Source organism: Artemia sp. Qi Xiang Cuo, chromosome 9 (assembly GCF_049724085.1).
Source record: "Artemia sp. Qi Xiang Cuo chromosome 9, ASM4972408v1, whole genome shotgun sequence".
Lineage (NCBI taxonomy): Eukaryota > Metazoa > Arthropoda > Branchiopoda > Anostraca > Artemiidae > Artemia > Artemia sp. Qi Xiang Cuo.
In genome coordinates, this window is record NC_142802.1 from 50,951,117 (window position 1) to 50,965,951 (window position 14,835).

Below are 14,835 nucleotides of genomic sequence, written 5' to 3' on the forward strand. Positions count from 1 at the left end.
GATGATCATACATGCGTTGATCCTTATTTACCCGTAAAGACAACAATAGAAACTTTGGGCTTAATGCAATAGCAACCCAAATCGCAAAAACCCTTTGCAGTAGTCCTTGAATGAATGATTTGGGTGTCATGACAGATCGCAAATAAGCTAAAGGTGCGTTCGATTTGCTGTAGTTTTAGTTACGTCCTTCTCCGTTGTGGGCTTATTTGCATTTTTTTTTTTCTGCCACGTTCTCCCATTTAGCCTGAAGATCTACTGCTAATGTGACCGCAAAACAGGTTCATAATTTTGGACCAAATGGCGAAACGTGAAGCGTGACAGCAGCAAATCGAATGCGGCTTCATATCACCAGTCGGTATTGTAGCAAATCGAATGCTATAAGCACTGCCAAACTGTGTGGTTCCATCAATAAAAAAAAAGAAAGAAAAGAAAAAAAACGACAATCTTTGGCTTATGCCCCTCAACTAATGTAGCATTGTTATCCATAAAATTAAAAGCACTGCCAAACTGTGTGGTTCCATCAATAAAAAAAAAAGAAAGAAAGGAAAAAAAAAACAATTTTTGGCTTATGCTCCTCAACCCATGTAGCATTGTTATCCATAAGATTAACAGTGCTTTGCAAAAGAAAAAAGAACAAAACAAAACAACATAGAGGTAATCTTAATCAAACAGTTCGTGGTAACAAACTGTAAGTAAGGAGTGACCCGGCTCAATGATAAACGAAACTCTAGAAAACGCAAATTTTTATACCAATAGATACATATAAAGAATCAGATTTCAATGTTGATTTCAAATATAAAATTTTCATCAAGTTTAGTGCTACCCATCTAAAGTTACGCGGCTGAGAAAATTTGGCTGATTTTCAAAAAAAGGGGGAAAGACCCCCTAAAAGCTATAGAACCTTAATGAAAATCACACCTTCATATTCAGCGTATCAGAGAACTCTACTGTAGAGGTTTCAAGCTCCTATCTACAAAAATGTGGAATTTTGCATTTTTTGCCAGAAGAAAGATCACGGATGCGTGTTTATTTGTTTTTTTTGTTTTTTTCCCCAGGGGTGATTATATTGAGCCAGTGGTCCTAGAATATCGTGGGAAGGCTCATCGGAACGGAAATTAAAAGTTTTAGTGCCCTTTTTAATTGACCAAAAAAATGGAGGGCAACTAGGCCCCCTCCTACGCTCATATTTTCCCCAAAGTCACTCGATAAAAATTTTGAGATAGCCATTTTGTTCAGCATGGTCAAAAATATGATAACTATGTCTTTTAGGATGACTTTATCCCCCGAAGTCCCCGGGGGGAGGGTTAAAAGTTATGAACTTTACCCAATGTTAACATATTGTATTGGTTATTGGGAAGTATACAGAAGTTTTCAGTAGGGTTTTTTCTGGTAGAGGGGGTGGGTGGGTTGGGGGTTATGTTGGAGGCTCTGTTCATGAAGGAAGTTTTTATGGGGGAAGGGAAATTGCCATGAAGGGGGCGCCGGACTTGCCAGCATTATTTATTGGTTATTGGGAAGTATACAGACATTTTCAGGAAGGATTATTTTCTGGGGGGGGGGGGCTGGAGGAGGAGCTTACTCGGGAGAATCTTTCTGTGGAGGATGGCTCTTTGGGGTATGGGATATTTCTATGAAGGGGGCGCCAGATTTCAAAGCATTATTTGAAAAACGATCAGAAATTAAATTTAAAAAAACATATTTTTTCAACTGAAAGTAAGAAGCAACATAAGAACCGAAAACGAACAGAAATTATAACGTATTTGAGGGGGTTCTCCCCCAAGTCAAAACCTCGCTCTTTACGCTACGTTTTTTTTTAGTGCTTTCAAAAGAGCTATCTATTATAATTAAACGGCCTTTGTGATTCAGGGGTTTGTGAATTAAATTTGTTTTCAACTTTTAACGTAAAGAGCGTGGTATTGACTAAGGGGAGAACCCCTTCATATACGTAGTAACATATACGTACTAAAAAAAAACAATAAAAAAAACAAGCGATACGGCTCGATAGTAATCGAAACTTTTAAAAACGAAATTTTGATGTCAATAAATGTATCAAAAGAATGGGTTTATAATGCTGATTCTAAATGTATAAATTTTATTAAGTTGTGTCACTCATCAAAGGCTACGAGCCTGAGAGAATTTACCCGATTTTTTAAAGAGGGGGGAAACATCCCCTACAAGTGAAAGAGTTTTAATGAAAATCACACCGTCAGATTCAGCGTATCAGAAAATCCTTTTACATAGGTTTCTAGCTCATATCTGCAAATATCTGCAACTTTGTATTATACTTAGATATGAGTAATAGGTTTAAAATCTGCCTTCTCGGGATATCAAACAGTTCGTGGTAACGAACTGTAAGTAAGGAGCGACTCGGCTCAGTGGTAACCAAAACTCTAAAAAACGGAATTTTGATACCAATAGATACATCAAAAGAATCAAATTTTAATTCCGATTTCAAATATATAAGTTTCTTCTAGTTTAATCTTACCTATCAAAAGTGATGAGCCTGAGAAAATATGGCTGATTTTCGAAAAAAGGAGGAAAGACCCCCTAAAAATTATAAAACCTTAATGAAAATCACACCATCATAGTCAGCGTATCAGAGAACCATACTGTAGAGGTTTCAAGCTCCTATCTACAAAAATGTGGAATTTTCTATTTTTTTCCCAGAAGAAAGATCACGGATGCGTGTTTATTTGTTTTTTTTTCCCAGGGGTGATCGTATCGACCCAGTGGTCCTAGAATATCGTCGGAGGGCTCATTGGAACGGAAATTAAAAGTTCTAGTGCCCTTTTTAAGTGACCAAAAAAATGGAGGGCAACTAGGCCCCCTCCCACGCTCATTTTCTTCCCAAAGTCACCTGATCAAAATTTTGAGATAGCTATTTTGTTCAGCATGGTCGAAAATATTATAACTATGTCTTTTAGGATGACTTAATCCGTCAAAGCCCCCAGGAGGAGGGCTGAAAGTTATGAACTTTACCCAATGTTAAAATATAGTATTGGTTATTGGGACCCGGCTCAATGGTAACCGAAACTCTAGAAAACAGTATTTTGATACAAATAGATACATCAAAAGAATCAGATTTTAATGCTGATTTCAAATATATAAGTTTCATCAAGTTTAATCTTACCCATCAAAAGTTACGCGTATAGAACCTTAATGAAAATCACACCATCATATTCCGCGTATCAAAGAATCCTACTGTAGAGGTTTCAAGCTCCTATCTACAAAAATGTGGAATTTTTCGTTTATTGCCAGAAGAAAGATCACGAGTGCGTGTTTATTTGTTTTTTTTTCCAGGGGTGATCGTATTGACCCAGTGGTCCTAGAATATCGTGAGAGGGCTCATTGGAATGGAAATTAAATGTTCTAGTGCCCTTTTTAAGTGACCAAAAAATGGAGGGCAACTAGGCCCCCTCCCACGCTCATTTTTTTCCAAAGTGACCTGATCAAAATTTTGAGATAGCCATTTTGTTCAGCATGTTCGAAAATATTAAAAGTATCTCTTTTAGGATGACTTAATCCCTCGAAGTTCCCGGGAAGAGGGCTGAAATTTATGAACTTTACCCACTGTTAGCATATAGTATTGTTTATTGGGAAGTATACAGTACAGACGTTTTCAGGGGAGATTTTACCTGGTAATGGGGGGGGAGGGGTTCGGGGTCTATGGGGGAGGATCTTTCCATGAAGGAAGTTTTCATGGGGGAAGGGACATTACTATGAAGGGGACGCCAGACCTCCCAGCATTATTTAAAAAAAGATCAGAAATTAAATACAAAAAACCAGTTTTTCAACTGCATCAGCAGCAACATCAAAACTTTAAACGAACATAAAATATTACATATATGATTGGGTTCACCCTCTAGTCAAAAACTCAATCTTTAAGCCAAAGATTTTTTAGTACTTTCATAAGAGCTATTTATTCTAATTAACGGCCTTTGTGATTAAGCGGTCATTTTTAAAGAATTGGAACAAAATTCGAACTTTCGCTTAAACAGCAAAGTATTGACTAGGGGGCGAACCCCCTAATATACGTATTAAAAATATATGAATATAGAAGTTCGTTACGTAAGTTAATTCGTAAGTTACGTATATCTATTACTAATAAAAACGTTCGTAAATAAAATAAAACAAGTTTCGAGAAAGCCATTTAACCAAATAAAAGTAAATTAATATGAAAATTTTGTTTTAATTATTCATGTACTGTAAGCCAAGATCAAAACCTGCATTTATTCAAAAACGTTAAAAAATCAACTAAAAAACAAGTTTTTTTAACTGAAAGTAAGGAGCGACATTAAAACTTAAAACGAACATAAATTATTCCGTATATGAAAGGGGCTGTCCCCTCCTCAACGCCTTGCTCTTTACGCTAAATTTTGACTTTCTCACAACTCTATCTTTTTTTTTAATAAAAAACTTTTGGGTAAAGAGCGAGGTGTTGAGGAGGGGACAGCCCCTTTCATATACGGAATAATTTCTGCTCATTTTAAGTTTTAATAAAGCTCCTTACTTTCAGTTAAAAAAACTTGTTTTTTTATTCAATGCCTTAAGCAATGAGTGCATCCCGCTTACAAAAACAGTGGATTATCTGAAAATTAATCATAAGAAGTGACAAACAATGATTGAAAAAAAAATCCAAGCTTGAATCAAATGCATGATAATCTAATTTGAAGTCTACCGCTGCACTGACAAAACCACACCTTTAATAATGTAATTTAATCTATGGATCTTATAGGAGTTTAACTGTGTAGCTTATTAAGACGGACTGGAGGAGAAAGTTGCAGGAGGTGTTCCTGCAAACCTCAAGTTAAGGGTTTTGGACTAAAATTATTACAATGATATTGTGTTATGCTTTTAAGATTTTCCACTTAAGAAGTGGCACCAAAAATGTTACTTTCAGGGCTATATCTCACTTACGAATGGTAGAATTGATAAAAAGCCAGTAGACACGATCCAAAGTTTTCAAATGAGCCATTAAACACCACTCTAAAAAAGTTCTAGTAACCCACTTGCCCTAGCTTTTCCACTTGAGACACGGCATCAAAAGTGCCGTTTTTAGTGCAATTTGAAACTTAAAGATGGTTGAATTTATAAAAAGAACGTAGATATGAGCAATATCTTTTATATGAGCCATCAAAAATCTATCTAAGATGTTCTGGTAGCCCGCCAGCCCCACCCATCGAGAAATGGCATTAAAAGTGTCTTTTTTCGTGCCATTTGGCACTTGCACACGGCAAAAAGTATATAAGCAACGTACATATCAGAAATAGCTTTTGAATGAGCTCTTATGCATCTCACTAGGATGTTCTAATAACCCGCTAGGCTTGGAATAAAGAAGAAAAAATGAAAATACCCAAAAAATAGTCTCATTTATTTTCAAGAACAGAAAATTACAATAAAAAACTTATCAGATAATAAGATACCTCTTAAAGGCTGTATTTTTTCATTGTGGAAATCAGTAAATCAATGGCGTTGTAGCAGGCTGACAGAAGACACTTGAGTGAGAAATATCTTCCAATCAGGAAAAAAGTGACACGTGGACCTGAAATGAAGATGAAATCAAATCAAGGCACAAATAAAAGAAAGATTTCGCTCCTTTTTTATCTCCCGAGCGTAAGGGTTGCAATAATAACGCCACGAATCCTGTCTTTTCTGAATACTTTTGACTTACTCATCAGATCTCATCCAATCTCTTGTTCGCCACCTTATCAAATTTGTGTGTTATAAAATTAAAACCTTGCAATTAGATCTTCTGCTTAGATGAAGTACAACAAAATTGTTTTCAGCTTCAAAACTTTGCTCAATCCACATTTATAAGGTTTTAAAAGATATGCAAATACATTTCCTAAATTTTGAAGGAAAAAAAACATTGATATGGCTTTATTGTAATTTTGGAACTAAACCTTGAGAAAAAGAAACTGATAACTGAAAATTAAGGTAAAATTGTGTTTTGTCAAAATTTCAATCAGTATAGACCTTTCATGTAGGCAAATTTAAGGACCCTCTAGAAAGAGAAGGAGTGGAGGTAGGTACTTTAAAATATCTTCCCGGGACATACTTTGGTATTTATGTACTATCTGAAGCACATGCGCTATCATAGGCAGCGCGAAGCGCTGCCTAAGTAAAGAACGATGTGGGCACAATGTGTTTTTTTTTTCCCATACCCTGGCACATCGTATCGAAGGAGTTGTCATAGAAAGTTCGAAAAGGGCACATTCGATTGCAAATTGGAGTAGCTAGTGCCCTTTTTAAAAGTTGAAAGTGATTGGAGGGTAACTAGCCCCCCCCCCTCCAAGTCCATCATTCCCCAAAACGCATTCAATTGAAATTTGGAGATAGCCATTTTGTTCAGCGGAGTTGATTTTCAGATGGAAAATATATTTTTAAAGAGGACGCTCCCCCACAACCCTCAGAGCAAGGGTTTTAAGTTATACCCAGGGGGCATATAAGGCTTTTATAGAAGGCGTTGTCGTAGAAATTTAAAAAAGCTCATTTGTTTGAAAATTCAAAGGGCTAGTGCCCTCTTTAATAGTCGAAAATGATTGGAGGGCAACTAGCTCCCCCCTCGCCCATCATTCCCCTAATACATCCAGTCAAAATTTTGAGATAGTCATTTTGTTCAGCGTAGTTGATTTCCACATAGAAAATACCTTTTTGAGGAGGACACTCCCCCACAACCGTCGGGGCAAGGGTTATAAGTTATGCCCTGAGGGCATATAATGTTTTTATAGAAGGCGTTGTCATAGAAACTTCAAAAAAGGCTCAGTCAATTGGAAATTCAAACGGGTAGTGGCCGTTTTAACAGTCGTAAGTGATTGGAGGTAACTAGCCCCCCTTCAACGCCCATCATTCCCCCAAAAACATCCAATCCAAATTTTGAGATAGCCATTTTGTTCAGCGTAGTTGAAATATGTTTTTAAGGAGGACATTCCCCTACAAACCTCGGGGCATGGGTTTTAAGTTATGCCCTGGGGGCATGTAAGGTTTTTATAGAAGGCGTCGTCGTAGAAAATTCAAGAAAGACTCATTTGATTGGAAATTCAAAGGACTAGTGTACTTTTTAATAGTCGAAAGTGATTGGAGGGCAACTAACCCCCTTCCACGCCCATCATTCCCCCAAACACATCCAATCAAAATTTTGAGATAGCCATTTTGTTCAGCGCAGTTGTTTTCCAAATAGAAAATATGTTTTTTAGGAGCACATTCCCCCACAACTCTTGGGGCGATGGTTTTAAGTTATGGCCTGAGGGCATGTAAGGTTTTTATATAAGGAATTGTCATAAAAATTTCAAAAAAGGCTCATTTGATTGAAAACGCAAAGAGCTAGTGCCCTTTTTCATAGTTGCAAGGGATTGTAGATCAACTATCCCCCCCCCCCCACGCCCATCATCCCGAAGAAAGGAAAACCGTAGTATATATTGTTTGCGTGGAGTAGTCCCTGAATTTATTGACTGTGTAGCATGAATTCAACTACCCTTTGTACAATGTTTTTGCATTTGAACTGTAGCTGGGTATAGGTAATATTGTATCTATTAATTCTTTCGAATATAAATTGTTGATGCTTGCATTATGAGTATAGTTTATGCTATTATATTTTCTTTTTAATATTTTCTTTCCCCTCCTAAATTTGTGCAAAAAATTTTAAATACTTTAAGCACATATTTACACAATTATGAAAGGAGAAAATTGGAATAAATCTAATAAAGGAAAAAGTGAGCGCATATTATGCAACTTAAAGGGGCTTGAAATGGAGTAGCTTGAGATATTTAATGCTTACTTTTTAAAAACTTTTGCCAATTTGTTTTCAAAATAACACTTTATAATTGAAACTAAGGAAAATAATGATTATCATTCCTGAATCAGCTACAAGATGAACGTTTTTTCTCACTAGCCAGTTTTGTTTTAGTAACATGATTTTTAAACTTTTGGTTACCACGGGGTGTTCTGAGTTTTTTTAATTTCTAGATTGTAAGATAATTTTTCTTAAAATTTTTCGTAATATACTTGGGTCTTTGTAGTATAAACCGATCTAATCTCCATACCAGTTATCAAGAGGAAAAACAACAAAGAAACAAAAACAGACATTGACACAATTACAAGTCAACATACCAAAGACTCAAACAGCTTATAATAAACTACACTTTTACCCTGCCATAAAAGAAATGTCAAGAATCACTAAGTGAATGACAATCAACAGTTAGTGGGTTTAAATATTTTTAGCCCACAGCTTAATGGGTTAAAAAAACTGACATTCTCCATGCAGGTACCTTTCACCTACCGGTTATATATGAATATACCTTCAAGCCATCTCATACCAGTTAAAAACTCAGTTCCAGAGTTCTTCCGACGATGTACAAACTGAACAGCAAATTCAGTTGCTGTTCAGTTTTGACAGCAAGTACAGCACGTCAAAACTGATTTAACGTTTCTTTTTTATTTTCCACTTCTGGAAAATTCTATTTCTGGAAAATTATTTTCCATTCTCGGACTCACAAACTTTGATATCTAAGTGAAATCAATCTGATTATTTTTGATCTCGTACACCAAAACTTCTACAAATTTATGTATTAGGGAAAGCATACAAAATAGAAAGCACCCTATAGAAAATATGATGACATTTTGTCAAATACTTTGGAATTAGTTACGCATCGAATTTATTCTCTTCTTCTTCTTTACTTTACTTTTTCAAATAGTTTCTATCATTAAATTAAATAATAAAAAGCAATTTTTTTTTACTGAAAGTAAGGAGCGACATTAAAACTTAAATAATTTCTGAGACCACACTGGCTAATCATGATAAAGAAAAATTCGCGAAGAAAGGAAGAAAACGAGGACAATTAACAGCCAGTGACAAAATTGAAAAATTATGCAAATATTTCGGTCAAGACCTCTGCTTGACCGTCCTCAGTACCGAATAAAACTGATAAAAATATAAAAACCAAACCTTAAAATAAAAACACCAAACTAAAATTGGACGACCCTTTCCTAGTAACGGCGAAAGGGTAACTGAATAAAAAACACAAGTCTAAATGGCATTTCAGAATTTCATTTTGCGTAAAGCACTTTTAAAGGTTGATCGCTTTCCAGTTTGATTGTTATCGGAGACTCTATTCGGTTCCACAATATAACATTGTGGATGTATGTAAAAACAATCAGAATTAATAATTTTGTCATAAATGGGAATTAGAAAAATTTCTCCAGTGTCTCTATTGAGAGCTACCTTTTGGTGAATGTGCTTTTTTATTTCAACTGCCTCCCTGAAAACTTGCGTGAGACCTTTAACGGGGGCAACGATAGAGGCCTCGTCAAACAAAATTTCAGAGGAAATTAGAAGATAATATTGATCAAATAGACTACAAAACACTGGATATAGAAACTATTATGCGTCTCGTCCGTCTTTGCAATAGTTCCTCCTCATATCTCCGATATAATAATCAATTTTTCACCCAAATTAGGGGTTTACCCATGGGTACAAGTCTTTCACCATTTTTGGCAACTTTTTATATGGAATTCATAGAAATCTCTGCTCTGGAAAATTTTCCCATGAAATACTGTCTTTGGGGTAGGTTTGTGGATGATGTTATTTCTCTGTGGGAGCATGGAGGAGAGTCACTTAACTCCTTCTTAACTCATCTAAACACTTTGGACTCTAACCTTCAGTTCACTTTAGAACTAGAACATAACCAAAAACTTCCTTTCCTAGATGTTTTAATTTTTAATAAGTCTCCTGGCCTTGAATTTTCTATTTATAGAAAGCCTACGCATAACGATAGGTATTTGCATTTTTCCTCCAACCACTCTCCCTGCATAAAAAGAGGAGTTGTTATTTCTTTGGTTGACTGAGTAATAAGAATATGCTCAGAGCCTCACATAGACTCAGAATTGAACTATATTAAGGACATTTTATTTTGCAATGGCTACCCTATAAAATTACTTGAGATCATTATACACAGAAGACGAAAAAAGGCAGAGGGGAGTGCATCAGGTCCACAAGCCCCAACAGATACCGTCCCATTGGTGGATGATAAGAAACTTTTCACTGTTCTACCCTACATTCCAAAATTGAAAAGAATCATTAAAAAACATAAACTTAGCGTCGCCTTTAAAAATTCAAATATTACACAGAACTTTTTTAACAACGGCAAAGATAAAACCAGCCCCTTTCTGGGTAGTGGTGTTTATAGAATTCCTTGTTCTTGTGGCTGTTTTTATTTTGGTAGAACCCAACAGCAATTGGGGGAGAGGCTATCTGAGCACAAGTCCTCAATCGACAAGGCAATGAGGTTACGCCAAAGGCCTGAGGCTTTTGATTCCGCCTTGGCGCAACATGTGTACGAGAATCCACATCATTTCATTTTGTTTGACGAGGCCTCTATCGTTGCCCCCGTTAAAGGTCTCACGCAAGTTTTCAGGGAGGCAGTTGAAATAAAAAAGCACATTCACGAAAAGGTAGCTCTCAATAGAGACACTGGAGAAATTTTTCTAAGTCCCATTTATGAAAAAATTATTAATTCTGATCATATTTACATACATCCACAAAGTTATATTGTGCAATCGAATAGAGTCTCTGATAACAATCAAACTGGAAAGCGATCAGCCTTTAAAAGTACTTTACGCAAAATGAAATTCTGAAATGCCATTTAGACTTGTGTTTTTTATTCAGTTACCCTTTCACCGTTACTAGGAAAGGGTCATCCAATTTTAGTTTGGTGTTTTTATTTTAAGGTTTGGTTTTTATATTTTATCAGTTTTATTCTGCACTGAGGACGGTCAAGCGGAGGTCTTGACCGAAATATTTGCATAATTTTTCAATTTTTTCACTGGCTGTTAATTGTCCTCGTTTTCTTCCTTTCTTCGCGATTTTTTGTTTGTTAAAACTTAAAACAAACAGACATTACTCTGTATATGAAAGGAGCTATCCCCTCCTCGGCACCTTGCTATTTACGCTAAAGTTAAACTCTTTCTCACAACTCTACTTTATAAAAAAAAAAAAAAAAAAATTAAAACCCAAATTCACACCCAAAGAAGTTGTACACCTCAAATTCAAATATAGCCCTTATGATAATTTTTAAATAACAAAGGCCTTACAGTTATATTTCAAAGAGGACAGGTTGTACTACTTCACACAAGACGTGACACCCTTTGCATAAGCTTTGGCCGCAAGGCTTTAATCAATCTCAAAACCCCTCTCACAACCCCAGAAGGAACCTACTTCCAAGGAAACAAAATAACAAAAAGATCTATATTTCCACTTTTTCTCATTACGAAACAGTCTTCCAATGAAGAATAGTAACTTTTTCTCATTGAAAACACCATTTCCAATCATTTTGTTCTTCCTTTCATCGTTCTAATCAACTTCAATTTAGTGCGTTCTTTCATTTTTTATTATTTTTTTTTTTTTGACAATTGCTACATATCTTCAATTTTTTATCAACCTTTTTTATATGTTTAATACCATTTTCACCGACCTAATCGACATAATATTATTAAATAAAATACATATTTTAGCATAATACAATGATAAATAATAAAATGTTTTAGGTTGACTTGGAATTGCTGAGACATCTTGTTTTATTTATAACGAAAAACTCATTTCAGTTTTTCACTTTTATTCTTCCTTAAACTCTCGTATCTTAAACCTCTGGCTGAATTTTTATGAAGAACTATACTTTGCATAAGCCTTTCTCTGCCATTCTTCTTTAATATTGTAAATCAAAATGGTTAATCCTCTTATCTCAAGGGCACAAGCCGGAGGGGAGGCTCAGCCCACTAAAGTCTTACATTTTCCTTGATTTCTGGGCAGTTTTTATTCTAATTATTAATTAAAATCTATTTTTGTTATTTTATATTATTAAAAACTCTTGCTTTATATTAATTATATATGATTCTAGTTTTCTATATTTATATAGTTCTATATTATTAAAATTATTGCGTTTGTGCCAATCATAACTTATACTTTTTTAATTTATCAATGAAATAGGAAAAAATAGAAGACATTTTACTTTTTAAAGGAGAAAAAAAAAGGTCTAAACAAAGAAAGAAAGAATGAAAATGGTTGTGAAATAAGTAGGCTACTGAAATGAATATAAAAGAGTAAACTGAAAGTGAAAATAGCAACAGTAGGAAGGTATGATTCCCATTTTCAAAATTATATTATTCAGCTTAAATTAAAAACTAAAATGTCCTTCATCTCATGCCTTTGTGAAATAATGGTGCTAAAGCAAACAGAAATTTACTGATAAAATTACCAAAACCAAAAAAAAATTAATTAGAAATATCAGTGAGAAATATATTAAAAGATAAACTACTAAAATAAAAAAGAGAGGAAAGCTTCGATAAAACTTCACCAATCATTCGGGCTCCGTTCTTCCTAGAATCTATGTGAGTCAATAAATATTCTTTAAGCTTGTTGTAAGCCTTATGGATCTCATCATTTACTATAATCTTGTGGAAGCTCCCTGGTATTTCACCTATAATAAAAACATACATTTAATCGTGCGTTCGTACCAAAGCCGTTTTCAGGGTAAGGATTAAAGGGTTTAACCCCTCTCCACAGTAAAAATGTGATCATAAGACTCGCAATAAAGCGATAAAAATGCAAACAAAAACAGATTTTTGATCGTTCTTCAAAATTTTTGTGTAACCCTACCCCCAGAACAAAAATCGTGAATAAACTCTTGATTCCAAAATTCTGTTCCCGGCTTTGATAAGATGCCACTGGTTAGAGGCTAACTGAAGGTGCTTTGGGTCTCTTTATGGTGGTAAAACATGTGGTAGCTCATTGGACGGATGCTCTGCTTAGCTATAGGGGTCAATAAGAGAGGGGTCAATACCTTGTTCTTAACACTAAAGTTTTTTAGTAGTTTAAAAAAAAACTTCTGGCTCTAATCAAAATACCCATATGTATCAGGACTTGCTCCTAAAGAATTGGGCCCCCCTCATATAGGCTACGTGATAATTTCTGTTTTTTAAGTTTTAATATTACTCTTTACTTTCAATTGAAAAATACTTGTTTTTATTATTCAATTTCATCCACGAAAAATTAAGCAAGATAAACGGGTTTTAATTTTTATAAAGCAGTAAGTACAATAAAATTAACACTTAATTAAACAAACATAATCCGAAAATTTCGGCCCCACGTCCGGGAGCCTTTCTCAACGGAAAAAAAAGAAGAAAAAATGAAACAAAAATTTTCTTCTTAAAAAATTAACTTACATCCGAATAAGATAATTTCTTACAAAAGGTTTTACCCACGCGGTTGTACGTCCCCTCGCTTTTATGGTCTTCCTAAAGTTCATAAGCCCGGTAATCCACTTCGACCCATTGTTTCTTCTTTTAATTCTCCTACAGCAAAAATAGGAAAATTCTTATCAGTGATATTTCGCCCACTAATTCAGGCTCAAAAATCCTATATTAAAAATTCCGCTGATTTCGTTTCCAAGGTAAAGCAAGTTTCGGTTAAACCAAATACAAGAATTGGCAGTTTTGATGCAGATTCAATGTATACCAATTGTGATCCTCAAAAGGCCGAACTGTTTTTGGAGCAAAAACTTAATTTCTAACCCATCTATATCAGAAAATTCCGCTCTTTCGAATCAGACACTTCTTTCGCTTACAGCCCTTTGTAATAGAACTTCTTTTTACTTTCATTATAGAGGCATTTTTTATAGACAGAAATATGGGCTCTCCATGGGTGCCCCCTTTCTCCAATACAGGCTGATATTTTCATGGAAGACCTTGAAGAAAGGGCTATTTTGCAAGGTTCTTGTAAGCCTGAGTTTTGAGTTCGTTTTAAAGATGACATTTTTTATTTATGGGAGCATGGTGATAAGTCTCTGGGTTCTTTTCTTCACTTGCTCAACTCCTTGGATCCAAAACTGAAATTTACTCAGGAATCAGAGATAGAGAGGCGTCTTCCTTTCTTAGATGTTTTAGTGCACCGAAATGATTCATGTTTCGAGTTTAGTGTATATAGAAAACCCACACATAATGACCGTTACTTAAGTTATTCCTCCAATCATTCTCCTGCTGTGAAAAGAGGAGTTGTCACTTCTCTAGTTGATAGAGCATTGAAAGTTTGTTCAACACGTTTCTTGGATTTAGAACTCAACCACTCAAATTTTATTTGGGAATGGTTATCCAATTAGTTTAATAAATTCTGTAATTGCAAAACGCATTAAAAGATTATCAGATAGTTCCACAGAAAACACAAATCAAAGGGAAAATTCAGTTTATCTTGGTGTCCCATACATTAAAGGGATTTCAGACCACATTTCAAAAAATCTAACGAAAAATAACATTTACACTTATTATAGACCCAGAAAAACTATCAGGTCCCAAATTTATCAAGGAAAAGACCCTATCCCGATAGGTGAAAACTCCGGTGTCTACATAATTCCTTGTTCGTGTGGTCTTTGGTATATTGGAAGAACTAATCAGCGACTAACAGATAGATTAACTCAGCATTCTAGCTCAATTAATAATACACTTAAAAAGCAGAAAAAACCGGAAAATTTTGACTCTGCCCTTGCAGAGCACATTTTTGAAAAACCAGACCATACTATTTTGTTTAATCAAGCTAGTCTTATTTCGAATGATAAGGGTATTGTCCAGCACTACAGAGAAGCTGTTGAAATTTATAAATACCAACATTTAGGTCTAGCTTTAAACAGAGATTCCGGTGATTTAAGAATAAATGAGTTATATTTCGGTTTTCTCAAAAGAGAAGCCGATACTTTAGTGATCCCTGAAATAAACCTTGAACCACTTTCTCAGTCATCTATTCAAACACGTGAACAACCCCTTAGGTCTCAAAGGGTGTCTGCAAGAAATGCC

The 14,835-nt window shown here is 35.1% G+C and overlaps 1 long non-coding RNA gene across 1 annotated transcript in view; it reads right to left on the reverse strand.

The window, feature by feature from the left end:
• Window positions 1-5,356: 5,356 nt before the first annotated feature.
• LOC148948769 (uncharacterized) overlaps window positions 5,357-14,835 on the reverse strand; it is a 48,427-nt gene continuing 38,948 nt past the window's right edge. Inside the window, exons 3-4 of the long non-coding RNA XR_016142204.1 lie at window positions 12,348-12,470; window positions 5,357-5,542 (exon numbers count right to left, since the gene is read on the reverse strand). This is a non-coding gene — a long non-coding RNA (uncharacterized LOC148948769). The remainder of the gene's footprint in view (window positions 5,543-12,347; window positions 12,471-14,835) is intronic.